The 25,238-nt window shown below is 48.2% G+C and overlaps 27 non-coding genes across 27 annotated transcripts; all 27 read left to right on the top strand.

Moving 5' to 3' along the window:
* Positions 1-109: 109 nt before the first annotated feature.
* On the top strand, positions 110-300 carry LOC130918167 (U2 spliceosomal RNA). The gene has a single exon (XR_009063620.1). It is a non-coding gene; the product is annotated as a U2 spliceosomal RNA (small nuclear RNA).
* Positions 301-993: 693 nt separating this feature from the next.
* On the top strand, positions 994-1,160 carry LOC130918158 (U1 spliceosomal RNA). The gene has a single exon (XR_009063611.1). It is a non-coding gene; the product is annotated as a U1 spliceosomal RNA (small nuclear RNA).
* A 759-nt stretch (positions 1,161-1,919) lies between these two features.
* On the top strand, positions 1,920-2,031 carry LOC130918207 (U5 spliceosomal RNA). Its single transcript, XR_009063657.1, has one exon. It is a non-coding gene; the product is annotated as a U5 spliceosomal RNA (small nuclear RNA).
* A 920-nt stretch (positions 2,032-2,951) lies between these two features.
* On the top strand, positions 2,952-3,142 carry LOC130918136 (U2 spliceosomal RNA). Its single transcript, XR_009063590.1, has one exon. It is a non-coding gene; the product is annotated as a U2 spliceosomal RNA (small nuclear RNA).
* Positions 3,143-3,867: 725 nt separating this feature from the next.
* Positions 3,868-4,034, top strand: LOC130918290 (U1 spliceosomal RNA). Its single transcript, XR_009063735.1, has one exon. It is a non-coding gene; the product is annotated as a U1 spliceosomal RNA (small nuclear RNA).
* A 758-nt stretch (positions 4,035-4,792) lies between these two features.
* On the top strand, positions 4,793-4,904 carry LOC130918195 (U5 spliceosomal RNA). Its single transcript, XR_009063645.1, has one exon. It is a non-coding gene; the product is annotated as a U5 spliceosomal RNA (small nuclear RNA).
* A 920-nt stretch (positions 4,905-5,824) lies between these two features.
* On the top strand, positions 5,825-6,015 carry LOC130918162 (U2 spliceosomal RNA). The gene has a single exon (XR_009063615.1). It is a non-coding gene; the product is annotated as a U2 spliceosomal RNA (small nuclear RNA).
* Positions 6,016-6,740: 725 nt separating this feature from the next.
* Positions 6,741-6,907, top strand: LOC130918147 (U1 spliceosomal RNA). Its single transcript, XR_009063600.1, has one exon. It is a non-coding gene; the product is annotated as a U1 spliceosomal RNA (small nuclear RNA).
* Positions 6,908-7,666: 759 nt separating this feature from the next.
* Positions 7,667-7,778, top strand: LOC130918206 (U5 spliceosomal RNA). The gene has a single exon (XR_009063656.1). It is a non-coding gene; the product is annotated as a U5 spliceosomal RNA (small nuclear RNA).
* Positions 7,779-8,698: 920 nt separating this feature from the next.
* Positions 8,699-8,889, top strand: LOC130918134 (U2 spliceosomal RNA). Its single transcript, XR_009063588.1, has one exon. It is a non-coding gene; the product is annotated as a U2 spliceosomal RNA (small nuclear RNA).
* Positions 8,890-9,614: 725 nt separating this feature from the next.
* Positions 9,615-9,781, top strand: LOC130918289 (U1 spliceosomal RNA). The gene has a single exon (XR_009063734.1). It is a non-coding gene; the product is annotated as a U1 spliceosomal RNA (small nuclear RNA).
* A 758-nt stretch (positions 9,782-10,539) lies between these two features.
* On the top strand, positions 10,540-10,651 carry LOC130918205 (U5 spliceosomal RNA). Its single transcript, XR_009063655.1, has one exon. It is a non-coding gene; the product is annotated as a U5 spliceosomal RNA (small nuclear RNA).
* A 919-nt stretch (positions 10,652-11,570) lies between these two features.
* On the top strand, positions 11,571-11,761 carry LOC130918133 (U2 spliceosomal RNA). Its single transcript, XR_009063587.1, has one exon. It is a non-coding gene; the product is annotated as a U2 spliceosomal RNA (small nuclear RNA).
* A 725-nt stretch (positions 11,762-12,486) lies between these two features.
* Positions 12,487-12,653, top strand: LOC130918288 (U1 spliceosomal RNA). The gene has a single exon (XR_009063733.1). It is a non-coding gene; the product is annotated as a U1 spliceosomal RNA (small nuclear RNA).
* A 758-nt stretch (positions 12,654-13,411) lies between these two features.
* LOC130918194 (U5 spliceosomal RNA) lies at positions 13,412-13,523 on the top strand. The gene has a single exon (XR_009063644.1). It is a non-coding gene; the product is annotated as a U5 spliceosomal RNA (small nuclear RNA).
* Positions 13,524-14,443: 920 nt separating this feature from the next.
* LOC130918132 (U2 spliceosomal RNA) lies at positions 14,444-14,634 on the top strand. The gene has a single exon (XR_009063586.1). It is a non-coding gene; the product is annotated as a U2 spliceosomal RNA (small nuclear RNA).
* Positions 14,635-15,359: 725 nt separating this feature from the next.
* On the top strand, positions 15,360-15,526 carry LOC130918287 (U1 spliceosomal RNA). Its single transcript, XR_009063732.1, has one exon. It is a non-coding gene; the product is annotated as a U1 spliceosomal RNA (small nuclear RNA).
* A 758-nt stretch (positions 15,527-16,284) lies between these two features.
* On the top strand, positions 16,285-16,396 carry LOC130918193 (U5 spliceosomal RNA). The gene has a single exon (XR_009063643.1). It is a non-coding gene; the product is annotated as a U5 spliceosomal RNA (small nuclear RNA).
* Positions 16,397-17,316: 920 nt separating this feature from the next.
* Positions 17,317-17,507, top strand: LOC130918131 (U2 spliceosomal RNA). The gene has a single exon (XR_009063585.1). It is a non-coding gene; the product is annotated as a U2 spliceosomal RNA (small nuclear RNA).
* Positions 17,508-18,232: 725 nt separating this feature from the next.
* Positions 18,233-18,399, top strand: LOC130918286 (U1 spliceosomal RNA). The gene has a single exon (XR_009063731.1). It is a non-coding gene; the product is annotated as a U1 spliceosomal RNA (small nuclear RNA).
* A 758-nt stretch (positions 18,400-19,157) lies between these two features.
* On the top strand, positions 19,158-19,269 carry LOC130918190 (U5 spliceosomal RNA). The gene has a single exon (XR_009063641.1). It is a non-coding gene; the product is annotated as a U5 spliceosomal RNA (small nuclear RNA).
* A 920-nt stretch (positions 19,270-20,189) lies between these two features.
* LOC130918130 (U2 spliceosomal RNA) lies at positions 20,190-20,380 on the top strand. The gene has a single exon (XR_009063584.1). It is a non-coding gene; the product is annotated as a U2 spliceosomal RNA (small nuclear RNA).
* Positions 20,381-21,105: 725 nt separating this feature from the next.
* LOC130918270 (U1 spliceosomal RNA) lies at positions 21,106-21,272 on the top strand. Its single transcript, XR_009063715.1, has one exon. It is a non-coding gene; the product is annotated as a U1 spliceosomal RNA (small nuclear RNA).
* Positions 21,273-22,030: 758 nt separating this feature from the next.
* LOC130918244 (U5 spliceosomal RNA) lies at positions 22,031-22,142 on the top strand. Its single transcript, XR_009063692.1, has one exon. It is a non-coding gene; the product is annotated as a U5 spliceosomal RNA (small nuclear RNA).
* A 920-nt stretch (positions 22,143-23,062) lies between these two features.
* On the top strand, positions 23,063-23,253 carry LOC130918129 (U2 spliceosomal RNA). The gene has a single exon (XR_009063583.1). It is a non-coding gene; the product is annotated as a U2 spliceosomal RNA (small nuclear RNA).
* Positions 23,254-23,978: 725 nt separating this feature from the next.
* Positions 23,979-24,145, top strand: LOC130918284 (U1 spliceosomal RNA). The gene has a single exon (XR_009063729.1). It is a non-coding gene; the product is annotated as a U1 spliceosomal RNA (small nuclear RNA).
* Positions 24,146-24,903: 758 nt separating this feature from the next.
* LOC130918189 (U5 spliceosomal RNA) lies at positions 24,904-25,015 on the top strand. The gene has a single exon (XR_009063640.1). It is a non-coding gene; the product is annotated as a U5 spliceosomal RNA (small nuclear RNA).
* Positions 25,016-25,238: the final 223 nt, after the last annotated feature.

Here is a 25,238-nt window from a genome sequence, read left to right as displayed (position 1 = left end):
TTGATAGATTTTTTGTGTATGTGTGTTGCTTTTGTCATTTGACATGTGTGACCATGACTTTAGGCCGGATTGGCTGGAATGAGCCTGTCCCTCGTGCCAGTTTGTGGTTATCGCTTCTCGGCCTTTTGGCTAAGATCAAGTGTAGTATCTGTTCTTATCAGTTTAATATCTGATACGTCCCCTATCCGGGGACCATATATTAAATTGATTTTTGGGCCTAGGAGATGGAATAGGGGCTTGCTCCGTCCACTCCATGCATCGACCTGGTATTGCAGTACCTCCAGAAACGGTGCGCCCCCTTCTACTGGTGAAAGCAAAACCGAGTCTTGCTGAAAAGCGAATCGGTGACGAAATCAGTTAGGAGCGGCTCAGATGGGTTTTGACTGTCCGTGACCTTACTCTACTCTGAATGACGTCTTTGTTGCCACAGGAACCTGTCAGGTGTGTCAATAATGTGGGCCTCTGAACTGGCCCAGGTCTGATTTGGACCCTTACAAAGAATGTGTGAACAGTCAGCTCAAAAAAATCTGATTGGAGGAGGAATCCGACTGGAATCGGATATGCCTGCAGTCTGAACCCAGAAGAGTCACGTAGCATCCATTCCGGGTTGGACCCTAACATGTCAGCAGCAGTGTCTATTCCTGACCAAACAAACAGGAAAGTGAGTGGAAGGTTGTCCTAGCTTTGAGAAATAACTACAATTTCAAAGCATCTGTAGCTTTCAGTGGCGCATGCACATTGACAGAGTACGGGCAACCGTTTCAGCTGAGCTTTTGGAGGAGCAGCAATGCATGCTGGGATTGTTTTGCACATTCTTTAAAGCTAATTTAAAGTTCAAGTCAGTTGACGACTAGTTGTGCGTTAACAGTTTTACTGTAGTTGCCTTGTCCATTATGAGTGTTTGTTACTATTTTATAGGTGTGTAACAAACGAGCTCATGAACGAAGATGGCCTGCGCGCTCAAGACCTCGGCTTTGCAGAGGCGTGCAACTCATACTTACCTGGCAGGGGAGACACCATGATCAAGCAGGTGGTTTTCCTAAGGCGAGTCTTAACCATTGCACAACTCCGGTTTCGATGACCTTTATGAATTCCCCAAATGTGGGAATCTCAACTGCAAAATTTATGGTAGTGGGGGACTGCGTACGCGCTCTCCCCTGATTTACTGTTAAATCAAACTTGAAATGCGCCAATGAAAAACTGCATGGCCCTGGTGTGGGTCTGGAATTGTCAGTGTTGAGCTTCAGAGTAACACCCTCCTTGCCTCTCTCATGTTCTCCGCCACTGGCCCAAAATGTAGGATCTAGGATCTGCCTGCGACTGGCTGGAGCCCGATCGCTGAGGACATTCGAGCCAATGGTCAGCCCGTAGAGTCTACAGCAAGGGTGGGCAAAGTATTCCATAAAGGGCCGTAGAGAGGAAACGTTTTCACCAATCTGGTGTCTTGCAAGCGCAATCAGTTGATCGCAGTCAGGTAGCCTGGACCGGCACCCCGTTTGCCCTCGGCTTCCGGTTTTCGCCGCCCCCGCCTCCTTCTCCGGCTACAGTTCCGCATCCGGTCTGGGTGCACGACTGTCCGACACACCTGAATCAAAATAATCAGGCTCCTGCAGAGCTTGCTGATGAACTGATCATTTGGTTCAGGTGTGTAAAGGAGGGAGACATGGAAAACAAGCTGGATAGGGGCTCTCCAAGACCCGACTTGGGCACCCCTGCTGTAGACTCGAGCCAACGGTCAATCCTTAGAGTCTCCAGATTTCTACGGTCTACATTTGCAGTGAAATTCCTCCTTGGGGACGAAACGATTGGCTGCTCGGTGCGACTCGGCACGCCCCCCACTGGTTTGTAGCGCTTGAGAGCCTGTGTTAAAATGCTATCGCCGATCATCTCCCAGCCGGTTCCGTCAAATGCAAGGAAGTACACTCTTGTTCCTTTTCAGACCGTATAAATCTTTCGCCTTTTACTAAAGATTTCCGTGGGGAGGAACAGCAAGAGTTTGAGTCAATTTTTGAAGTTCTGCTAAGCAGACCTTTCTATACGGTAAAAACAAAGTGAAAGGGTGTGTTGTTCGGCCAAGTGAGTCTTGTCGTGTTAGCGATGGGCTAAATGCTCCGGGATTTCAAACTGCTTCAGAGCCACACCCTGGATACATTCCTCATGTTCCACCGCCATTGGCCCAAAATGTAGTTCAGAGAAGGCTGGATGCTCTTCTGCTGGTGTTCCACACCTTCTTCTACCCCTGTCTTGTCGTTGTGATGTCATTTTGTCGACGCAATTCTGAAAAAATGGATTATTCTAGCACAGACCTGATATGAAACATTGCAGATGTCAGGTGGAGGCCAGTGACGCGAACTTCGACTGGATGTTTTCAGTCGCCGCGGGAAGATGTGACAGTGCTGCCATCCGGTGTTGAATGAAAGAGCGACTATTCGTCTATATACTGGCCAGAAATGACGTCTTTATGACGAGTACAACAGCCATTGTGGCCCAGAGAAATCAAGGGGACGCCGGCGTCCCCAATAGTACAGCTTGGGGTGTGAGGGGCTAAGAAATTGATTACCCACGATTCACTCTAAACTTAACTTAAGGGGTTTCACAACTAAACTTCACTAGACCTTGGAACATTATGACTTTTATAATCCTAGCCAAAAATTAACCATATGAATTTAAAGGATGACTATACTAGTTCTAAAATTAGATGCTGGAGGAACGAATGGTTTTGGGTCTCCTCTTCTGACCAGCTTGAGCTTGTTTCCCTTGCTTTCAACGACCGATCAGATCAAGCGTTTGTCATCCGCCAACCGCGCCCCCTGTGACTACTGCAGGCCGCAGCTGGACCGTCTTGATAGATTTTTTGTGTATGCGTGTTGCTTTTGTCATTTGACATGTGTGACCATGACTTTAGGCCGGATTGGCTGGAATGAGCCTGTCCCTCGTGCCAGTTTGTGGTTATCGCTTCTCGGCCTTTTGGCTAAGATCAAGTGTAGTATCTGTTCTTATCAGTTTAATATCTGATACGTCCCCTATCCGGGGACCATATATTAAATTGATTTTTGGGCCTAGGAGATGGAATAGGGGCTTGCTCCGTCCACTCCATGCATCGACCTGGTATTGCAGTACCTCCAGGAACGGTGCGCCCCCTTCTACTGGTGAAAGCAAAACCGAGTCTTGCTGAAAAGCGAATCGGTGACGAAGTCAGTTAGGAGCGGCGGCCGAAATCCAATATTCTCTGTCTGAGCAGCTCAGATGGGTTTTGACTGTCCGTGACCTTACTCTACTCTGAATGACGTCTTTGTTGCCACAGGAACCTGTCAGGTGTGTCAATAATGTGGGCCTCTGAACTGGCCCAGGTCTGATTTGGACCCTTACAAAGAATGTGTGAACAGTCAGCTCAAAAAAATCTGATTGGAGGAGGAATCCGACTGGAATCGGATATGCCTGCAGTCTGAACCCAGAAGAGTCACGTAGCATCCATTCCGGGTTGGACCCTAACATGTCAGCAGCAGTGTCTATTCCTGACCAAACAAACAGGAAAGTGAGTGGAAGGTTGTCCTAGCTTTGAGAAATAACTACAATTTCAAAGCATCTGGAGCTTTCAGTGGCGCATGCACATTGACAGAGTACGGGCAACCGTTTCAGCTGAGCTTTTGGAGGAGCAGCAATGCATGCTGGGATTGTTTTGCACATTCTTTAAAGCTAATTTAAAGTTCAAGTCAGTTGACGACTAGTTGTGCGTTAACAGTTTTACTGTAGTTGCCTTGTCCATTATGAGTGTTTGTTACTATTTTATAGGTGTGTAACAAACGAGCTCATGAACGAAGATGGCCTGCGCGCTCAAGACCTCGGCTTTGCAGAGGCGTGCAACTCATACTTACCTGGCAGGGGAGACACCATGATCAAGCAGGTGGTTTTCCTAAGGCGAGTCTTAACCATTGCACAACTCCAGTTTCGATGACCTTTATGAATTCCCCAAATGTGGGAATCTCAACTGCAAAATTTATGGTAGTGGGGGACTGCGTACGCGCTCTCCCCTGATTTACTGTTAAATCAAACTTGAAATGCGCCAATGAAAAACTGCATGGCCCTGGTGTGGGTCTGGAATTGTCAGTGTTGAGCTTCAGAGTAACACCCTCCTTGCCTCTCTCATGTTCTCCGCCATTGGCCCAAAATGTAGGATCTAGAGAAGCCTGCGACTGGCTGGAGCCCGATCGCTGAGGACATTCGAGCCAATGGTCAGCCCGTAGAGTCTACAGCAAGGGTGGGCAAAGTATTCCATAAAGGGCCGTAGAGAGGAAACGTTTTCACCAATCTGGTGTCTTGCAAGCGCAATCAGTTGATCGCAGTCAGGTAGCCTGGACCGGCACCCCGTTTGCCCTCGGCTTCCGGTTTTCGCCGCCCCCGCCTCCTTCTCCGGCTACAGTTCCGCATCCGGTCTGGGTGCACGACTGTCCGACACACCTGAATCAAAATAATCAGGCTCCTGCAGAGCTTGCTGATGAACTGATCATTTGGTTCAGGTGTGTAAAGGAGGGAGACATGGAAAACAAGCTGGATAGGGGCTCTCCAAGACCCGACTTGGGCACCCCTGCTGTAGACTCGAGCCAACGGTCAATCCTTAGAGTCTCCAGATTTCTACGGTCTACATTTGCAGTGAAATTCCTCCTTGGGGACGAAACGATTGGCTGCTCGGTGCGACTCGGCACGCCCCCCACTGGTTTGTAGCGCTTGAGAGCCTGTGTTAAAATGCTATCGCCGATCATCTCCCAGCCGGTTCCGTCAAATGCAAGGAAGTACACTCTTGTTCCTTTTCAGACCGTATAAATCTTTCGCCTTTTACTAAAGATTTCCGTGGGGAGGAACAGCAAGAGTTTAAGTCAATTTTTGAAGTTCTGCTAAGCAGACCTTTCTATACGGTAAAAACAAAGTGAAAGGGTGTGTTGTTCGGCCAAGTGAGTCTTGTCGTGTTAGCGATGGGCTAAATGCTCCGGGATTTCAAACTGCTTCAGAGCCACACCCTGGATACATTCCTCATGTTCCACCGCCATTGGCCCAAAATGTAGTTCAGAGAAGGCTGGATGCTCTTCTGCTGGTGTTCCACACCTTCTTCTACCCCTGTCTTGTCGTTGTGATGTCATTTTGTCGACGCAATTCTGAAAAAATGGATTATTCTAGCACAGACCTGATATGAAACATTGCAGATGTCAGGTGGAGGCCAGTGACGCGAACTTCGACTGGATGTTTTCAGTCGCCGCGGGAAGATGTGACAGTGCTGCCATCCGGTGTTGAATGAAAGAGCGACTATTCGTCTATATACTGGCCAGAAATGACGTCTTTATGACGAGTACAACAGCCATTGTGGCCCAGAGAAATCAAGGGGACGCCGGCGTCCCCAATAGTACAGCTTGGGGTGTGAGGGGCTAAGAAATTGATTACCCACGATTCACTCTAAACTTAACTTAAGGGGTTTCACAACTAAACTTCACTAGACCTTGGAACATTATGACTTTTATAATCCTAGCCAAAAATTAACCATATGAATTTAAAGGATGACTATACTAGTTCTAAAATTAGATGCTGGAGGAACGAATGGTTTTGGGTCTCCTCTTCTGACCAGCTTGAGCTTGTTTCCCTTGCTTTCAACGACCGATCAGATCAAGCGTTTGTCATCCGCCAACCGCGCCCCCTGTGACTACTGCAGGCCGCAGCTGGACCGTCTTGATAGATTTTTTGTGTATGCGTGTTGCTTTTGTCATTTGACATGTGTGACCATGACTTTAGGCCGGATTGGCTGGAATGAGCCTGTCCCTCGTGCCAGTTTGTGGTTATCGCTTCTCGGCCTTTTGGCTAAGATCAAGTGTAGTATCTGTTCTTATCAGTTTAATATCTGATACGTCCTCTATCCGGGGACCATATATTAAATTGATTTTTGGGCCTAGGAGATGGAATAGGGGCTTGCTCCGTCCACTCCATGCATCGACCTGGTATTGCAGTACCTCCAGGAACGGTGCGCCCCCTTCTACTGGTGAAAGCAAAACCGAGTCTTGCTGAAAAGCGAATCGGTGACGAAATCAGTTAGGAGCGGCGGCCGAAATCCAATATTCTCTGTCTGAGCAGCTCAGATGGGTTTTGACTGTCCGTGACCTTACTCTACTCTGAATGACGTCTTTGTTGCCACAGGAACCTGTCAGGTGTGTCAATAATGTGGGCCTCTGAACTGGCCCAGGTCTGATTTGGACCCTTACAAAGAATGTGTGAACAGTCAGCTCAAAAAAATCTGATTGGAGGAGGAATCCGACTGGAATCGGATATGCCTGCAGTCTGAACCCAGAAGAGTCACGTAGCATCCATTCCGGGTTGGACCCTAACATGTCAGCAGCAGTGTCTATTCCTGACCAAACAAACAGGAAAGTGAGTGGAAGGTTGTCCTAGCTTTGAGAAATAACTACAATTTCAAAGCATCTGTAGCTTTCAGTGGCGCATGCACATTGACAGAGTACGGGCAACCGTTTCAGCTGAGCTTTTGGAGGAGCAGCAATGCATGCTGGGATTGTTTTGCACATTCTTTAAAGCTAATTTAAAGTTCAAGTCAGTTGACGACTAGTTGTGCGTTAACAGTTTTACTGTAGTTGCCTTGTCCATTATGAGTGTTTGTTACTATTTTATAGGTGTGTAACAAACGAGCTCATGAACGAAGATGGCCTGCGCGCTCAAGACCTCGGCTTTGCAGAGGCGTGCAACTCATACTTACCTGGCAGGGGAGACACCATGATCAAGCAGGTGGTTTTCCTAAGGCGAGTCTTAACCATTGCACAACTCCGGTTTCGATGACCTTTATGAATTCCCCAAATGTGGGAATCTCAACTGCAAAATTTATGGTAGTGGGGGACTGCGTACGCGCTCTCCCCTGATTTACTGTTAAATCAAACTTGAAATGCGCCAATGAAAAACTGCATGGCCCTGGTGTGGGTCTGGAATTGTCAGTGTTGAGCTTCAGAGTAACACCCTCCTTGCCTCTCTCATGTTCTCCGCCACTGGCCCAAAATGTAGGATCTAGGATCTGCCTGCGACTGGCTGGAGCCCGATCGCTGAGGACATTCGAGCCAATGGTCAGCCCGTAGAGTCTACAGCAAGGGTGGGCAAAGTATTCCATAAAGGGCCGTAGAGAGGAAACGTTTTCACCAATCTGGTGTCTTGCAAGCGCAATCAGTTGATCGCAGTCAGGTAGCCTGGACCGGCACCCCGTTTGCCCTCGGCTTCCGGTTTTCGCCGCCCCCGCCTCCTTCTCCGGCTACAGTTCCGCATCCGGTCTGGGTGCACGACTGTCCGACACACCTGAATCAAAATAATCAGGCTCCTGCAGAGCTTGCTGATGAACTGATCATTTGGTTCAGGTGTGTAAAGGAGGGAGACATGGAAAACAAGCTGGATAGGGGCTCTCCAAGACCCGACTTGGGCACCCCTGCTGTAGACTCGAGCCAACGGTCAATCCTTAGAGTCTCCAGATTTCTACGGTCTACATTTGCAGTGAAATTCCTCCTTGGGGACGAAACGATTGGCTGCTCGGTGCGACTCGGCACGCCCCCCACTGGTTTGTAGCGCTTGAGAGCCTGTGTTAAAATGCTATCGCCGATCATCTCCCAGCCGGTTCCGTCAAATGCAAGGAAGTACACTCTTGTTCCTTTTCAGACCGTATAAATCTTTCGCCTTTTACTAAAGATTTCCGTGGGGAGGAACAGCAAGAGTTTGAGTCAATTTTTGAAGTTCTGCTAAGCAGACCTTTCTATACGGTAAAAACAAAGTGAAAGGGTGTGTTGTTCGGCCAAGTGAGTCTTGTCGTGTTAGCGATGGGCTAAATGCTCCGGGATTTCAAACTGCTTCAGAGCCACACCCTGGATACATTCCTCATGTTCCACCGCCATTGGCCCAAAATGTAGTTCAGAGAAGACTGGATGCTCTTCTGCTGGTGTTCCACACCTTCTTCTACCCCTGTCTTGTCGTTGTGATGTCATTTTGTCGACGCAATTCTGAAAAAATGGATTATTCTAGCACAGACCTGATATGAAACATTGCAGATGTCAGGTGGAGGCCAGTGACGCGAACTTCGACTGGATGTTTTCAGTCGCCGCGGGAAGATGTGACAGTGCTGCCATCCGGTGTTGAATGAAAGAGCGACTATTCGTCTATATACTGGCCAGAAATGACGTCTTTATGACGAGTACAACAGCCATTGTGGCCCAGAGAAATCAAGGGGACGCCGGCGTCCCCAATAGTACAGCTTGGGGTGTGAGGGGCTAAGAAATTGATTACCCACGATTCACTCTAAACTTAACTTAAGGGGTTTCACAACTAAACTTCACTAGACCTTGGAACATTATGACTTTTATAATCCTAGCCAAAAATTAACCATATGAATTTAAAGGATGACTATACTAGTTCTAAAATTAGATGCTGGAGGAACGAATGGTTTTGGGTCTCCTCTTCTGACCAGCTTGAGCTTGTTTCCCTTGCTTTCAACGACCGATCAGATCAAGCGTTTGTCATCCGCCAACCGCGCCCCCTGTGACTACTGCAGGCCGCAGCTGGACCGTCTTGATAGATTTTTTGTGTATGCGTGTTGCTTTTGTCATTTGACATGTGTGACCATGACTTTAGGCCGGATTGGCTGGAATGAGCCTGTCCCTCGTGCCAGTTTGTGGTTATCGCTTCTCGGCCTTTTGGCTAAGATCAAGTGTAGTATCTGTTCTTATCAGTTTAATATCTGATACGTCCCCTATCCGGGGACCATATATTAAATTGATTTTTGGGCCTAGGAGATGGAATAGGGGCTTGCTCCGTCCACTCCATGCATCGACCTGGTATTGCAGTACCTCCAGGAACGGTGCGCCCCCTTCTACTGGTGAAAGCAAAACCGAGTCTTGCTGAAAAGCGAATCGGTGACGAAATCAGTTAGGAGCGGCGGCCGAAATCCAATATTCTCTGTCTGAGCAGCTCAGATGGGTTTTGACTGTCCGTGACCTTACTCTACTCTGAATGACGTCTTTGTTGCCACAGGAACCTGTCAGGTGTGTCAATAATGTGGGCCTCTGAACTGGCCCAGGTCTGATTTGGACCCTTACAAAGAATGTGTGAACAGTCAGCTCAAAAAAATCTGATTGGAGGAGGAATCCGACTGGAATCGGATATGCCTGCAGTCTGAACCCAGAAGAGTCACGTAGCATCCATTCCGGGTTGGACCCTAACATGTCAGCAGCAGTGTCTATTCCTGACCAAACAAACAGGAAAGTGAGTGGAAGGTTGTCCTAGCTTTGAGAAATAACTACAATTTCAAAGCATCTGTAGCTTTCAGTGGCGCATGCACATTGACAGAGTACGGGCAACCGTTTCAGCTGAGCTTTTGGAGGAGCAGCAATGCATGCTGGGATTGTTTTGCACATTCTTTAAAGCTAATTTAAAGTTCAAGTCAGTTGACGACTAGTTGTGCGTTAACAGTTTTACTGTAGTTGCCTTGTCCATTATGAGTGTTTGTTACTATTTTATAGGTGTGTAACAAACGAGCTCATGAACGAAGATGGCCTGCGCGCTCAAGACCTCGGCTTTGCAGAGGCGTGCAACTCATACTTACCTGGCAGGGGAGACACCATGATCAAGCAGGTGGTTTTCCTAAGGCGAGTCTTAACCATTGCACAACTCCAGTTTCGATGACCTTTATGAATTCCCCAAATGTGGGAATCTCAACTGCAAAATTTATGGTAGTGGGGGACTGCGTACGCGCTCTCCCCTGATTTACTGTTAAATCAAACTTGAAATGCGCCAATGAAAAACTGCATGGCCCTGGTGTGGGTCTGGAATTGTCAGTGTTGAGCTTCAGAGTAACACCCTCCTTGCCTCTCTCATGTTCTCCGCCATTGGCCCAAAATGTAGGATCTAGAGAAGCCTGCGACTGGCTGGAGCCCGATCGCTGAGGACATTCGAGCCAATGGTCAGCCCGTAGAGTCTACAGCAAGGGTGGGCAAAGTATTCCATAAAGGGCCGTAGAGAGGAAACGTTTTCACCAATCTGGTGTCTTGCAAGCGCAATCAGTTGATCGCAGTCAGGTAGCCTGGACCGGCACCCCGTTTGCCCTCGGCTTCCGGTTTTCGCCGCCCCCGCCTCCTTCTCCGGCTACAGTTCCGCATCCGGTCTGGGTGCACGACTGTCCGACACACCTGAATCAAAATAATCAGGCTCCTGCAGAGCTTGCTGATGAACTGATCATTTGGTTCAGGTGTGTAAAGGAGGGAGACATGGAAAACAAGCTGGATAGGGGCTCTCCAAGACCCGACTTGGGCACCCCTGCTGTAGACTCGAGCCAACGGTCAATCCTTAGAGTCTCCAGATTTCTACGGTCTACATTTGCAGTGAAATTCCTCCTTGGGGACGAAACGATTGGCTGCTCGGTGCGACTCGGCACGCCCCCCACTGGTTTGTAGCGCTTGAGAGCCTGTGTTAAAATGCTATCGCCGATCATCTCCCAGCCGGTTCCGTCAAATGCAAGGAAGTACACTCTTGTTCCTTTTCAGACCGTATAAATCTTTCGCCTTTTACTAAAGATTTCCGTGGGGAGGAACAGCAAGAGTTTGAGTCAATTTTTGAAGTTCTGCTAAGCAGACCTTTCTATACGGTAAAAACAAAGTGAAAGGGTGTGTTGTTCGGCCAAGTGAGTCTTGTCGTGTTAGCGATGGGCTAAATGCTCCGGGATTTCAAACTGCTTCAGAGCCACACCCTGGATACATTCCTCATGTTCCACCGCCATTGGCCCAAAATGTAGTTCAGAGAAGACTGGATGCTCTTCTGCTGGTGTTCCACACCTTCTTCTACCCCTGTCTTGTCGTTGTGATGTCATTTTGTCGACGCAATTCTGAAAAAATGGATTATTCTAGCACAGACCTGATATGAAACATTGCAGATGTCAGGTGGAGGCCAGTGACGCGAACTTCGACTGGATGTTTTCAGTCGCCGCGGGAAGATGTTACAGTGCTGCCATCCGGTGTTGAATGAAAGAGCGACTATTCGTCTATATACTGGCCAGAAATGACGTCTTTATGACGAGTACAACAGCCATTGTGGCCCAGAGAAATCAAGGGGACGCCGGCGTCCCCAATAGTACAGCTTGGGGTGTGAGGGGCTAAGAAATTGATTACCCACGATTCACTCTAAACTTAACTTAAGGGGTTTCACAACTAAACTTCACTAGACCTTGGAACATTATGACTTTTATAATCCTAGCCAAAAATTAACCATATGAATTTAAAGGATGACTATACTAGTTCTAAAATTAGATGCTGGAGGAACGAATGGTTTTGGGTCTCCTCTTCTGACCAGCTTGAGCTTGTTTCCCTTGCTTTCAACGACCGATCAGATCAAGCGTTTGTCATCCGCCAACCGCGCCCCCTGTGACTACTGCAGGCCGCAGCTGGACCGTCTTGATAGATTTTTGTGTATGCGTGTTGCTTTTGTCATTTGACATGTGTGACCATGACTTTAGGCCGGATTGGCTGGAATGAGCCTGTCCCTCGTGCCAGTTTGTGGTTATCGCTTCTCGGCCTTTTGGCTAAGATCAAGTGTAGTATCTGTTCTTATCAGTTTAATATCTGATACGTCCCCTATCCGGGGACCATATATTAAATTGATTTTTGGGCCTAGGAGATGGAATAGGGGCTTGCTCCGTCCACTCCATGCATCGACCTGGTATTGCAGTACCTCCAGGAACGGTGCGCCCCCTTCTACTGGTGAAAGCAAAACCGAGTCTTGCTGAAAAGCGAATCGGTGACGAAATCAGTTAGGAGCGGCGGCCGAAATCCCATATTCTCTGTCTGAGCAGCTCAGATGGGTTTTGACTGTCCGTGACCTTACTCTACTCTGAATGACGTCTTTGTTGCCACAGGAACCTGTCAGGTGTGTCAATAATGTGGGCCTCTGAACTGGCCCAGGTCTGATTTGGACCCTTACAAAGAATGTGTGAACAGTCAGCTCAAAAAAATCTGATTGGAGGAGGAATCCGACTGGAATCGGATATGCCTGCAGTCTGAACCCAGAAGAGTCACGTAGCATCCATTCCGGGTTGGACCCTAACATGTCAGCAGCAGTGTCTATTCCTGACCAAACAAACAGGAAAGTGAGTGGAAGGTTGTCCTAGCTTTGAGAAATAACTACAATTTCAAAGCATCTGGAGCTTTCAGTGGCGCATGCACATTGACAGAGTACGGGCAACCGTTTCAGCTGAGCTTTTGGAGGAGCAGCAATGCATGCTGGGATTGTTTTGCACATTCTTTAAAGCTAATTTAAAGTTCAAGTCAGTTGACGACTAGTTGTGCGTTAACAGTTTTACTGTAGTTGCCTTGTCCATTATGAGTGTTTGTTACTATTTTATAGGTGTGTAACAAACGAGCTCATGAACGAAGATGGCCTGCGCGCTCAAGACCTCGGCTTTGCAGAGGCGTGCAACTCATACTTACCTGGCAGGGGAGACACCATGATCAAGCAGGTGGTTTTCCTAAGGCGAGTCTTAACCATTGCACAACTCCAGTTTCGATGACCTTTATGAATTCCCCAAATGTGGGAATCTCAACTGCAAAATTTATGGTAGTGGGGGACTGCGTACGCGCTCTCCCCTGATTTACTGTTAAATCAAACTTGAAATGCGCCAATGAAAAACTGCATGGCCCTGGTGTGGGTCTGGAATTGTCAGTGTTGAGCTTCAGAGTAACACCCTCCTTGCCTCTCTCATGTTCTCCGCCATTGGCCCAAAATGTAGGATCTAGAGAAGCCTGCGACTGGCTGGAGCCCGATCGCTGAGGACATTCGAGCCAATGGTCAGCCCGTAGAGTCTACAGCAAGGGTGGGCAAAGTATTCCATAAAGGGCCGTAGAGAGGAAACGTTTTCACCAATCTGGTGTCTTGCAAGCGCAATCAGTTGATCGCAGTCAGGTAGCCTGGACCGGCACCCCGTTTGCCCTCGGCTTCCGGTTTTCGCCGCCCCCGCCTCCTTCTCCGGCTACAGTTCCGCATCCGGTCTGGGTGCACGACTGTCCGACACACCTGAATCAAAATAATCAGGCTCCTGCAGAGCTTGCTGATGAACTGATCATTTGGTTCAGGTGTGTAAAGGAGGGAGACATGGAAAACAAGCTGGATAGGGGCTCTCCAAGACCCGACTTGGGCACCCCTGCTGTAGACTCGAGCCAACGGTCAATCCTTAGAGTCTCCAGATTTCTACGGTCTACATTTGCAGTGAAATTCCTCCTTGGGGACGAAACGATTGGCTGCTCGGTGCGACTCGGCACGCCCCCCACTGGTTTGTAGCGCTTGAGAGCCTGTGTTAAAATGCTATCGCCGATCATCTCCCAGCCGGTTCCGTCAAATGCAAGGAAGTACACTCTTGTTCCTTTTCAGACCGTATAAATCTTTCGCCTTTTACTAAAGATTTCCGTGGGGAGGAACAGCAAGAGTTTAAGTCAATTTTTGAAGTTCTGCTAAGCAGACCTTTCTATACGGTAAAAACAAAGTGAAAGGGTGTGTTGTTCGGCCAAGTGAGTCTTGTCGTGTTAGCGATGGGCTAAATGCTCCGGGATTTCAAACTGCTTCAGAGCCACACCCTGGATACATTCCTCATGTTCCACCGCCATTGGCCCAAAATGTAGTTCAGAGAAGGCTGGATGCTCTTCTGCTGGTGTTCCACACCTTCTTCTACCCCTGTCTTGTCGTTGTGATGTCATTTTGTCGACGCAATTCTGAAAAAATGGATTATTCTAGCACAGACCTGATATGAAACATTGCAGATGTCAGGTGGAGGCCAGTGACGCGAACTTCGACTGGATGTTTTCAGTCGCCGCGGGAAGATGTGACAGTGCTGCCATCCGGTGTTGAATGAAAGAGCGACTATTCGTCTATATACTGGCCAGAAATGACGTCTTTATGACGAGTACAACAGCCATTGTGGCCCAGAGAAATCAAGGGGACGCCGGCGTCCCCAATAGTACAGCTTGGGGTGTGAGGGGCTAAGAAATTGATTACCCACGATTCACTCTAAACTTAACTTAAGGGGTTTCACAACTAAACTTCACTAGACCTTGGAACATTATGACTTTTATAATCCTAGCCAAAAATTAACCATATGAATTTAAAGGATGACTATACTAGTTCTAAAATTAGATGCTGGAGGAACGAATGGTTTTGGGTCTCCTCTTCTGACCAGCTTGAGCTTGTTTCCCTTGCTTTCAACGACCGATCAGATCAAGCGTTTGTCATCCGCCAACCGCGCCCCCTGTGACTACTGCAGGCCGCAGCTGGACCGTCTTGATAGATTTTTTGTGTATGCGTGTTGCTTTTGTCATTTGACATGTGTGACCATGACTTTAGGCCGGATTGGCTGGAATGAGCCTGTCCCTCGTGCCAGTTTGTGGTTATCGCTTCTCGGCCTTTTGGCTAAGATCAAGTGTAGTATCTGTTCTTATCAGTTTAATATCTGATACGTCCCCTATCCGGGGACCATATATTAAATTGATTTTTGGGCCTAGGAGATGGAATAGGGGCTTGCTCCGTCCACTCCATGCATCGACCTGGTATTGCAGTACCTCCAGGAACGGTGCGCCCCCTTCTACTGGTGAAAGCAAAACCGAGTCTTGCTGAAAAGCGAATCGGTGACGAAATCAGTTAGGAGCGGCGGCCGAAATCCCATATTCTCTGTCTGAGCAGCTCAGATGGGTTTTGACTGTCCGTGACCTTACTCTACTCTGAATGACGTCTTTGTTGCCACAGGAACCTGTCAGGTGTGTCAATAATGTGGGCCTCTGAACTGGCCCAGGTCTGATTTGGACCCTTACAAAGAATGTGTGAACAGTCAGCTCAAAAAAATCTGATTGGAGGAGGAATCCGACTGGAATCGGATATGCCTGCAGTCTGAACCCAGAAGAGTCACGTAGCATCCATTCCGGGTTGGACCCTAACATGTCAGCAGCAGTGTCTATTCCTGACCAAACAAACAGGAAAGTGAGTGGAAGGTTGTCCTAGCTTTGAGAAATAACTACAATTTCAAAGCATCTGGAGCTTTCAGTGGCGCATGCACATTGACAGAGTACGGGCAACCGTTTCAGCTGAGCTTTTGGAGGAGCAGCAATGCATGCTGGGATTGTTTTGCACATTCTTTAAAGCTAATTTAAAGTTCAAGTCAGTTGACGACTAGTTGTGCGTTAACAGTTTTACTGTAGTTGCCTTGTCCATTATGAGTGTTTGTTACTATTTTATAGGTGTGTAACAAACGAGCTCATGAACGAAGATGGCCTGCGCGCTCAAGACCTCGGCTTTGCAGAGGCGTGCAACTCATACTTACCTGGCAGGGGAGACACCATGATCAAGCAGGTGGTTTTCCTAAGGCGAGTCTTAACCATTGCACAACTCCAGTTTCGATGACCTTTATGAATTCCCCAAATGTGGGAATCTCAACTGCAAAATTTATGGTAGTGGGGGACTGCGTACGCGCTCTCCCCTGATTTACTGTTAAATCAAACTTGAAATGCGCCAATGAAAAACTGCATGGCCCTGGTGTGGGTCTGGAATTGTCAGTGTTGAGCTTCAGAGTAACACCCTCCTTGCCTCTCTCATGTTCTCCGCCATTGGCCCAAAATGTAGGATCTAGAGAAGCCTGCGACTGGCTGGAGCCCGATCGCTGAGGACATTCGAGCCAATGGTCAGCCCGTAGAGTCTACAGCAAGGGTGGGCAAAGTATTCCATAAAGGGCCGTAGAGAGGAAACGTTTTCACCAATCTGGTGTCTTGCAAGCGCAATCAGTTGATCGCAGTCAGGTAGCCTGGACCGGCACCCCGTTTGCCCTCGGCTTCCGGTTTTCGCCGCCCCCGCCTCCTTCTCCGGCTACAGTTCCGCATCCGGTCTGGGTGCACGACTGTCCGACACACCTGAATCAAAATAATCAGGCTCCTGCAGAGCTTGCTGATGAACTGATCATTTGGTTCAGGTGTGTAAAGGAGGGAGACATGGAAAACAAGCTGGATAGGGGCTCTCCAAGACCCGACTTGGGCACCCCTGCTGTAGACTCGAGCCAACGGTCAATCCTTAGAGTCTCCAGATTTCTACGGTCTACATTTGCAGTGAAATTCCTCCTTGGGGACGAAACGATTGGCTGCTCGGTGCGACTCGGCACGCCCCCCACTGGTTTGTAGCGCTTGAGAGCCTGTGTTAAAATGCTATCGCCGATCATCTCCCAGCCGGTTCCGTCAAATGCAAGGAAGTACACTCTTGTTCCTTTTCAGACCGTATAAATCTTTCGCCTTTTACTAAAGATTTCCGTGGGGAGGAACAGCAAGAGTTTAAGTCAATTTTTGAAGTTCTGCTAAGCAGACCTTTCTATACGGTAAAAACAAAGTGAAAGGGTGTGTTGTTCGGCCAAGTGAGTCTTGTCGTGTTAGCGATGGGCTAAATGCTCCGGGATTTCAAACTGCTTCAGAGCCACACCCTGGATACATTCCTCATGTTCCACCGCCATTGGCCCAAAATGTAGTTCAGAGAAGGCTGGATGCTCTTCTGCTGGTGTTCCACACCTTCTTCTACCCCTGTCTTGTCGTTGTGATGTCATTTTGTCGACGCAATTCTGAAAAAATGGATTATTCTAGCACAGACCTGATATGAAACATTGCAGATGTCAGGTGGAGGCCAGTGACGCGAACTTCGACTGGATGTTTTCAGTCGCCGCGGGAAGATGTGACAGTGCTGCCATCCGGTGTTGAATGAAAGAGCGACTATTCGTCTATATACTGGCCAGAAATGACGTCTTTATGACGAGTACAACAGCCATTGTGGCCCAGAGAAATCAAGGGGACGCCGGCGTCCCCAATAGTACAGCTTGGGGTGTGAGGGGCTAAGAAATTGATTACCCACGATTCACTCTAAACTTAACTTAAGGGGTTTCACAACTAAACTTCACTAGACCTTGGAACATTATGACTTTTATAATCCTAGCCAAAAATTAACCATATGAATTTAAAGGATGACTATACTAGTTCTAAAATTAGATGCTGGAGGAACGAATGGTTTTGGGTCTCCTCTTCTGACCAGCTTGAGCTTGTTTCCCTTGCTTTCAACGACCGATCAGATCAAGCGTTTGTCATCCGCCAACCGCGCCCCCTGTGACTACTGCAGGCCGCAGCTGGACCGTCTTGATAGATTTTTTGTGTATGCGTGTTGCTTTTGTCATTTGACATGTGTGACCATGACTTTAGGCCGGATTGGCTGGAATGAGCCTGTCCCTCGTGCCAGTTTGTGGTTATCGCTTCTCGGCCTTTTGGCTAAGATCAAGTGTAGTATCTGTTCTTATCAGTTTAATATCTGATACGTCCCCTATCCGGGGACCATATATTAAATTGATTTTTGGGCCTAGGAGATGGAATAGGGGCTTGCTCCGTCCACTCCATGCATCGACCTGGTATTGCAGTACCTCCAGGAACGGTGCGCCCCCTTCTACTGGTGAAAGCAAAACCGAGTCTTGCTGAAAAGCGAATCGGTGACGAAATCAGTTAGGAGCGGCGGCCGAAATCCAATATTCTCTGTCTGAGCAGCTCAGATGGGTTTTGACTGTCCGTGACCTTACTCTACTCTGAATGACGTCTTTGTTGCCACAGGAACCTGTCAGGTGTGTCAATAATGTGGGCCTCTGAACTGGCCCAGGTCTGATTTGGACCCTTACAAAGAATGTGTGAACAGTCAGCTCAAAAAAATCTGATTGGAGGAGGAATCCGACTGGAATCGGATATGCCTGCAGTCTGAACCCAGAAGAGTCACGTAGCATCCATTCCGGGTTGGACCCTAACATGTCAGCAGCAGTGTCTATTCCTGACCAAACAAACAGGAAAGTGAGTGGAAGGTTGTCCTAGCTTTGAGAAATAACTACAATTTCAAAGCATCTGTAGCTTTCAGTGGCGCATGCACATTGACAGAGTACGGGCAACCGTTTCAGCTGAGCTTTTGGAGGAGCAGCAATGCATGCTGGGATTGTTTTGCACATTCTTTAAAGCTAATTTAAAGTTCAAGTCAGTTGACGACTAGTTGTGCGTTAACAGTTTTACTGTAGTTGCCTTGTCCATTATGAGTGTTTGTTACTATTTTATAGGTGTGTAACAAACGAGCTCATGAACGAAGATGGCCTGCGCGCTCAAGACCTCGGCTTTGCAGAGGCGTGCAACTCATACTTACCTGGCAGGGGAGACACCATGATCAAGCAGGTGGTTTTCCTAAGGCGAGTCTTAACCATTGCACAACTCCAGTTTCGATGACCTTTATGAATTCCCCAAATGTGGGAATCTCAACTGCAAAATTTATGGTAGTGGGGGACTGCGTACGCGCTCTCCCCTGATTTACTGTTAAATCAAACTTGAAATGCGCCAATGAAAAACTGCATGGCCCTGGTGTGGGTCTGGAATTGTCAGTGTTGAGCTTCAGAGTAACACCCTCCTTGCCTCTCTCATGTTCTCCGCCATTGGCCCAAAATGTAGGATCTAGAGAAGCCTGCGACTGGCTGGAGCCCGATCGCTGAGGACATTCGAGCCAATGGTCAGCCCGTAGAGTCTACAGCAAGGGTGGGCAAAGTATTCCATAAAGGGCCGTAGAGAGGAAACGTTTTCACCAATCTGGTGTCTTGCAAGCGCAATCAGTTGATCGCAGTCAGGTAGCCTGGACCGGCACCCCGTTTGCCCTCGGCTTCCGGTTTTCGCCGCCCCCGCCTCCTTCTCCGGCTACAGTTCCGCATCCGGTCTGGGTGCACGACTGTCCGACACACCTGAATCAAAATAATCAGGCTCCTGCAGAGCTTGCTGATGAACTGATCATTTGGTTCAGGTGTGTAAAGGAGGGAGACATGGAAAACAAGCTGGATAGGGGCTCTCCAAGACCCGACTTGGGCACCCCTGCTGTAGACTCGAGCCAACGGTCAATCCTTAGAGTCTCCAGATTTCTACGGTCTACATTTGCAGTGAAATTCCTCCTTGGGGACGAAACGATTGGCTGCTCGGTGCGACTCGGCACGCCCCCCACTGGTTTGTAGCGCTTGAGAGCCTGTGTTAAAATGCTATCGCCGATCATCTCCCAGCCGGTTCCGTCAAATGCAAGGAAGTACACTCTTGTTCCTTTTCAGACCGTATAAATCTTTCGCCTTTTACTAAAGATTTCCGTGGGGAGGAACAGCAAGAGTTTAAGTCAATTTTTGAAGTTCTGCTAAGCAGACCTTTCTATACGGTAAAAACAAAGTGAAAGGGTGTGTTGTTCGGCCAAGTGAGTCTTGTCGTGTTAGCGATGGGCTAAATGCTCCGGGATTTCAAACTGCTTCAGAGCCACACCCTGGATACATTCCTCATGTTCCACCGCCATTGGCCCAAAATGTAGTTCAGAGAAGGCTGGATGCTCTTCTGCTGGTGTTCCACACCTTCTTCTACCCCTGTCTTGTCGTTGTGATGTCATTTTGTCGACGCAATTCTGAAAAAATGGATTATTCTAGCACAGACCTGATATGAAACATTGCAGATGTCAGGTGGAGGCCAGTGACGCGAACTTCGACTGGATGTTTTCAGTCGCCGCGGGAAGATGTGACAGTGCTGCCATCCGGTGTTGAATGAAAGAGCGACTATTCGTCTATATACTGGCCAGAAATGACGTCTTTATGACGAGTACAACAGCCATTGTGGCCCAGAGAAATCAAGGGGACGCCGGCGTCCCCAATAGTACAGCTTGGGGTGTGAGGGGCTAAGAAATTGATTACCCACGATTCACTCTAAACTTAACTTAAGGGGTTTCACAACTAAACTTCACTAGACCTTGGAACATTATGACTTTTATAATCCTAGCCAAAAATTAACCATATGAATTTAAAGGATGACTATACTAGTTCTAAAATTAGATGCTGGAGGAACGAATGGTTTTGGGTCTTCTCTTCTGACCAGCTTGAGCTTGTTTCCCTTGCTTTCAACGACCGATCAGATCAAGCGTTTGTCATCCGCCAACCGCGCCCCCTGTGACTACTGCAGGCCGCAGCTGGACCGTCTTGATAGATTTTTTGTGTATGTGTGTTGCTTTTGTCATTTGACATGTGTGACCATGACTTTAGGCCGGATTGGCTGGAATGAGCCTGTCCCTGGTGCCAGTTTGTGGTTATCGCTTCTCGGCCTTTTGGCTAAGATCAAGTGTAGTATCTGTTCTTATCAGTTTAATATCTGATACGTCCCCTATCCGGGGACCATATATTAAATTGATTTTTGGGCCTAGGAGATGGAATAGGGGCTTGCTCCGTCCACTCCATGCATCGACCTGGTATTGCAGTACCTCCAGGAACGGTGCGCCCCCTTCTACTGGTGAAAGCAAAACCGAGTCTTGCTGAAAAGCGAATCGGTGACGAAATCAGTTAGGAGCGGCGGCCGAAATCCAATATTCTCTGTCTGAGCAGCTCAGATGGGTTTTGACTGTCCGTGACCTTACTCTGCTCTGAATGACGTCTTTGTTGCCACAGGAACCTGTCAGGTGTGTCAATAATGTGGGCCTCTGAACTGGCCCAGGTCTGATTTGGACACTTACAAAGAATGTGTGAACAGTCAGCTCAAAAAAATCTGATTGGAGGAGGAATCCGACTGGAATCGGATATGCCTGCAGTCTGAACCCAGAAGAGTCACGTAGCATCCATTCCGGGTTGGACCCTAACATGTCAGCAGCAGTGTCTATTCCTGACCAAACAAACAGGAAAGTGAGTGGAAGGTTGTCCTAGCTTTGAGAAATAACTACAATTTCAAAGCATCTGGAGCTTTCAGTGGCGCATGCACATTGACAGAGTACGGGCAACCGTTTCAGCTGAGCTTTTGGAGGAGCAGCAATGCATGCTGGGATTGTTTTGCACATTCTTTAAAGCTAATTTAAAGTTCAAGTCAGTTGACGACTAGTTGTGCGTTAACAGTTTTACTGTAGTTGCCTTGTCCATTATGTGTGTTTGTTACTATTTTATAGGTGTGTAACAAACGAGCTCATGAACGAAGATGGCCTGCGCGCTCAAGACCTCGGCTTTGCAGAGGCGTGCAATTCATACTTACCTGGCAGGGGAGACACCATGATCAAGCAGGTGGTTTTCCTAAGGCGAGTCTTAACCATTGCACAATTCCGGTTTCGATGACCTTTATGAATTCCCCAAATGTGGGAATCTCAACTGCAAAATTTATGGTAGTGGGGGACTGCGTACGCGCTCTCCCCTGATTTCTTGTTAAATCAAACTTGAAATGCGCCAATGAAAAACTGCATGGCCCTGGTGTGGGTCTGGAATTGTCAGTGTTCAGATTCAGAGTAACACCTTCCTTGCCTCTCTCATGTTCTCCGCCATTGGCCCAAAATGTAGGATCTAGAGAAGCTTGCGACTGGCTGGAGCCCGATCGCTGAGGACTTTCGAGCCAATGGTCAGCCCGTAGAGTCTACAGCAAAGGTGGGCAAAGTATTCCATAAAGGGCCGTAGAGAGGAAACGTTTTCACCAATCTGGTGTCTTGCAAGCGCAATCAGTTGATCGCAGTCAGGTAGCCTGGACCGGCACCCCGTTTGCCCTCGGCTTCCGGTTTTCGCCGCCCCCGCCTCCTTCTCCGGCTACAGTTCCGCATCCGGTCTGGGTGCACGACTGTCCGACACACCTGAATCAAAATAATCAGGCTTCTGCAGAGCTTGCTGATGAACTGATCATTTGGTTCAGGTGTGTAAAGGAGGGAGACATGGAAAACAAGCTGGATAGGGGCTCTCCAAGACCCGACTTGGGCACCCCTGCTGTAGACTCGAGCCAACGGTCAATCCTTAGAGTCTCCAGATTTCTACGGTCTACATTTGCAGTGAAATTCCTCCTTGGGGACGAAACGATTGGCTGCTCGGTGCGACTCGGCACGCCCCCCACTGGTTTGTAGCGCTTGAGAGCCTGTGTTAAAATGCTATCGCCGATCATCTCACAGCCGGTTCCGTCAAATGCAAGGCAGTACACTCTTGTTCCTTTTCAGACCCTATAAATCTTTCGCCTTTTACCAAAGATTTCCGTGGGGAGGAAAAGCAAGAGTTTGAGTCAATTTTTGAAGTTCTGCTAAGCAGACCTTTCTATACGGTAAAAACAAAGTGAAAGGGTGTGTTGTTCGGCCAAGTGAGTCTTGTCGTGTTAGCGATGGGCTAAATGCTCTGGGATTTCAAACTGCTTCAGAGCCACACCCTGGATACATTCCTCATGTTCCACCGCCATTGGCCCAAAATGTAGTTCAGAGAAGGCTGGATGCTCTTCTGCTGGTGTTCCACACCTTCTTCTACCCCTGTCTTGTCGTTGTGATGTCATTTTGTCGACGCAATTCTGAAAAAATGGATTATTCTAGCACAGACCTGATATGAAACATTGCAGATGTCAGGTGGAGGCCAGTGACGCGAACTTCGACTGGATGTTTTCAGTCGCCGCGGGAAGATGTGACAGTGCTGCCATCCGGTGTTGAATGAAAGAGCGACTATTCGTCTATATACTGGCCAGAAATGACGTCTTTATGACGAGTACAACAGCCATTGTGGCCCAGAGAAATCAAGGGGACGCCGGCGTCCCCAATAGTACAGCTTGGGGTGTGAGGGGCTAAGAAATTGATTACCCACGATTCACGCTAAACTTAACTTAAGGGGTTTCACAACTAAACTTCACTAGACCTTGGAACATTATGACTTTTATAATCCTAGCCGAAAATTAACCTAATGAATTTAAAGGATGACTATACTAGTTCTAAAATTAGATGCTGGAGGAACGAATGGTTTTGGGTCTCCTCTTCTGACCAGCTTGAGCTTGTTTCCCTTGCTTTCAACGACCGATCAGATCAAGCGTTTGTCATCCGCCAACCGCGCCCCCTGTGACTACTGCAGGCCGCAGCTGGACCGTCTTGATAGATTTTTTGTGTATGCGTGTTGCTTTTGTCATTTGACATGTGTGACCATGACTTTAGGCCGGATTGGCTGGAATGAGCCTGTCCCTCGTGCCAGTTTGTGGTTATCGCTTCTCGGCCTTTTGGCTAAGATCAAGTGTAGTATCTGTTCTTATCAGTTTAATATCTGATACGTCCCCTATCCGGGGACCATATATTAAATTGATTTTTGGGCCTAGGAGATGGAATAGGGGCTTGCTCCGTCCACTCCATGCATCGACCTGGTATTGCAGTACCTCCAGGAACGGTGCGCCCCCTTCTACTGGTGAAAGCAAAACCGAGTCTTGCTGAAAAGCGAATCGGTGACGAAATCAGTTAGGAGCGGCGGCCGAAATCCCATATTCTCTGTCTGAGCAGCTCAGATGGGTTTTGACTGTCCGTGACCTTACTCTACTCTGAATGACGTCTTTGTTGCCACAGGAACCTGTCAGGTGTGTCAATAATGTGGGCCTCTGAACTGGCCCAGGTCTGATTTGGACCCTTACAAAGAATGTGTGAACAGTCAGCTCAAAAAAATCTGATTGGAGGAGGAATCCGACTGGAATCGGATATGCCTGCAGTCTGAACCCAGAAGAGTCACGTAGCATCCATTCCGGGTTGGACCCTAACATGTCAGCAGCAGTGTCTATTCCTGACCAAACAAACAGGAAAGTGAGTGGAAGGTTGTCCTAGCTTTGAGAAATAACTACAATTTCAAAGCATCTGGAGCTTTCAGTGGCGCATGCACATTGACAGAGTACGGGCAACCGTTTCAGCTGAGCTTTTGGAGGAGCAGCAATGCATGCTGGGATTGTTTTGCACATTCTTTAAAGCTAATTTAAAGTTCAAGTCAGTTGACGACTAGTTGTGCGTTAACAGTTTTACTGTAGTTGCCTTGTCCATTATGAGTGTTTGTTACTATTTTATAGGTGTGTAACAAACGAGCTCATGAACGAAGATGGCCTGCGCGCTCAAGACCTCGGCTTTGCAGAGGCGTGCAACTCATACTTACCTGGCAGGGGAGACACCATGATCAAGCAGGTGGTTTTCCTAAGGCGAGTCTTAACCATTGCACAACTCCAGTTTCGATGACCTTTATGAATTCCCCAAATGTGGGAATCTCAACTGCAAAATTTATGGTAGTGGGGGACTGCGTACGCGCTCTCCCCTGATTTACTGTTAAATCAAACTTGAAATGCGCCAATGAAAAACTGCATGGCCCTGGTGTGGGTCTGGAATTGTCAGTGTTGAGCTTCAGAGTAACACCCTCCTTGCCTCTCTCATGTTCTCCGCCATTGGCCCAAAATGTAGGATCTAGAGAAGCCTGCGACTGGCTGGAGCCCGATCGCTGAGGACATTCGAGCCAATGGTCAGCCCGTAGAGTCTACAGCAAGGGTGGGCAAAGTATTCCATAAAGGGCCGTAGAGAGGAAACGTTTTCACCAATCTGGTGTCTTGCAAGCGCAATCAGTTGATCGCAGTCAGGTAGCCTGGACCGGCACCCCGTTTGCCCTCGGCTTCCGGTTTTCGCCGCCCCCGCCTCCTTCTCCGGCTACAGTTCCGCATCCGGTCTGGGTGCACGACTGTCCGACACACCTGAATCAAAATAATCAGGCTCCTGCAGAGCTTGCTGATGAACTGATCATTTGGTTCAGGTGTGTAAAGGAGGGAGACATGGAAAACAAGCTGGATAGGGGCTCTCCAAGACCCGACTTGGGCACCCCTGCTGTAGACTCGAGCCAACGGTCAATCCTTAGAGTCTCCAGATTTCTACGGTCTACATTTGCAGTGAAATTCCTCCTTGGGGACGAAACGATTGGCTGCTCGGTGCGACTCGGCACGCCCCCCACTGGTTTGTAGCGCTTGAGAGCCTGTGTTAAAATGCTATCGCCGATCATCTCCCAGCCGGTTCCGTCAAATGCAAGGAAGTACACTCTTGTTCCTTTTCAGACCGTATAAATCTTTCGCCTTTTACTAAAGATTTCCGTGGGGAGGAACAGCAAGAGTTTAAGTCAATTTTTGAAGTTCTGCTAAGCAGACCTTTCTATACGGTAAAAACAAAGTGAAAGGGTGTGTTGTTCGGCCAAGTGAGTCTTGTCGTGTTAGCGATGGGCTAAATGCTCCGGGATTTCAAACTGCTTCAGAGCCACACCCTGGATACATTCCTCATGTTCCACCGCCATTGGCCCAAAATGTAGTTCAGAGAAGGCTGGATGCTCTTCTGCTGGTGTTCCACACCTTCTTCTACCCCTGTCTTGTCGTTGT

The sequence above is a fragment of the Corythoichthys intestinalis genome, chromosome 6 (assembly GCF_030265065.1).
Source record: "Corythoichthys intestinalis isolate RoL2023-P3 chromosome 6, ASM3026506v1, whole genome shotgun sequence".
NCBI classification, from domain to species: domain Eukaryota; kingdom Metazoa; phylum Chordata; class Actinopteri; order Syngnathiformes; family Syngnathidae; genus Corythoichthys; species Corythoichthys intestinalis.
The sequence above is the reverse complement of the archived record's forward strand: the minus strand, read 5'-3'. Positions and strand labels throughout refer to the sequence as shown.